We start from the raw sequence: 2256 nt of genomic DNA, 5'->3' as shown, positions 1-2256 counted from the left end.
CAACCAATCGATAGTGATCAAACAAATATCTTATATTAAAACATAAAGGATTACTAAACACGTTTCATGGCTCCTACACCACTGCTGTCCAGAAAAAAACATTGCTGCACGTTTGAAGTTTGCAAAAGAGCACCTGGATGTTCCACAGCACTACTGTCAAAATATTCTGTGGACAGATGAAACCAAAGTTGAGTTGTTTGGAAGGAAAACACAACGCTATGTGTGGAGAAAAAAAGGCACAGCACACCAACAACAAAACCTCATCCCAACTGTGAAGTATGGTGGAGGGAGCATCATGGTTTGGGGCTGCTTTGCTGCCTCAGGGCCTGGACAGATTGCCATCATCGACGGAAAAATGAATTCTCAAGTTTATCAAGACATTTTGCTGGAGAACTTAAGGCCATCTGTCCAACAATTGAAGCTCAACAGAAGATGGGTGATGCAACAGGACAATGACCCAAAGCACAGAAGTAAATCAACAACCGAATGGCTTCAACAGAAGAAAATACGCCTTCTGGAGTGGTCCAGTCAGAGTCCTGACCTCAACCCAATTGAGATGCTGTGGCATGACCTCAAGAGAGCGATTCACACCAGACATCCCAAGAATATTGCTGAACTGAAACAGTTTTGTAAAGAGGAATGGTCCAAAATTCCTCCTGACTGTTGTGTAGGTCTGATATGCAACTATAGGAAACGTTTGGTTGAGGTTATTGCTGCCAAAGGAGGGTCAACCAGTTATTAAATCCAAGGGTTCACATACTTTTCCCACCCTGCACTGTGAATGTTTACATGGTGTGTTCAATAAAAACATAAAAACATATAATTGTTTGTGTGGTTTTAGCTTAAGCAGACTGTGTTTGTCTATTCTTGTGACTTAGATGAAGATCAAGATCAGAACACATTTTATGACCAATTTATGCAGAAATCCAGGTAGTTCCAAAGGGTTCACATACTTTTTCTTGCAACTGTACATCTCAACACCTACAGTGGGCCGAACCTGGTCCGGCNCCATTTGCGTTCACACCCAATCAAAACGTGTAGCATGTACAGTTGCAAGAAAAAGTATGTGAACCCTTTGGAATTACCTGGATTTCTGCATAAATTGGTGACCAATTTATGCAGAAATCCAGGTAATTCCAAAGGGTTCACATACTTTTTCTTGCAACTGTACATGCTACACGTTTTGATTGGGTGTGAACGCAAATGGAGATACAGGGTTGTAAAAGGAGTATAGATTTTGTCTAAGATGCCACTCTTGTATCTAATTCAACAACAACAACAACAACAACAACAACAACAACATTGTAACAGGAAGTGCCTCCTTGATAAGCCTTATTGTGTTCCGCTCTCATGATACCCGCTTGCAGGCCGAAGCAAATTTCTACACAATACTGTCCCAAAAAAGCACAAAGGATTCATACATCAAGTAAAAATTGATTCTGATACAAATCAAAAGCATCTTTTCAAGGTTCTTGTATATCAACAGGGAATATTTTGAAATATATGTGGCATGACAACGGTGGGTGCTTTTTTAACTGTTTGACAATGATTGTGTGATCCTTTCTTTATTTAGTGAGGTGGAAAATGTGTGATGCTTTTAGGGACTTCATGACTATAACATTTCAAATATCTGTGTCTGGAATGCAGAGGCACAGTATTCTTATTTCACATACAGATTACAATATTAATATTTCACCCCAAAGGCTTCCTTGTCTTTGCTCATGCTTTCAAGCTGTATTGTCTACAGAGTTTCCTCTATACTATAGTGGGACATATTCCTCCATCTGAAGGGCACAGTGGCCTCTGTCAGGCTACGCTGTCAAGTCAGAGGGGAGGAGCGGTTAGCCTTGGATATTAGTCTGCTGTCCATCATCCCTGCTGCACTCTGAGGTCCTCCGAGACACCAAGAGAGGGGGAGGACGAGGCGAAGGGAGTGGGTGAAGGAGGAGGGGGCTTAGCATGTAATTGTGTGTGTGTGTGTGTGTGTGTGTGTGTGTGTGTGTGTGTGTGTGTGTGTGTGTGTGTGTGTGTGTGCGGGTGTGCGTGTGTGCGTGTGCGCGTGTGCGTGTGTGCGTTCGTTCGTGCGTGCGTGCGTGCGTGTGTGTGAGTGTGGGTGTGTGTCCGTCCATCAACCCGTAGAGGACCTCTGAAGTCCCAGACAGAGGGAGGTGTGTACTGCTGCAATGCGTAAAGGCATCACAGCTCCATGGATTCATGCAGTGAGCGGACTGAAAGGCCGAATGACTGACTGGTTGA

The sequence above is a fragment of the Notothenia coriiceps genome, unplaced genomic scaffold (genome assembly GCF_000735185.1).
Source record: "Notothenia coriiceps isolate Sejong01 unplaced genomic scaffold, NC01 NC01_scaffold00025085, whole genome shotgun sequence".
Taxonomy (NCBI): domain Eukaryota; kingdom Metazoa; phylum Chordata; class Actinopteri; order Perciformes; family Nototheniidae; genus Notothenia; species Notothenia coriiceps.
Note: the sequence above shows the minus strand (reverse complement) of the source record.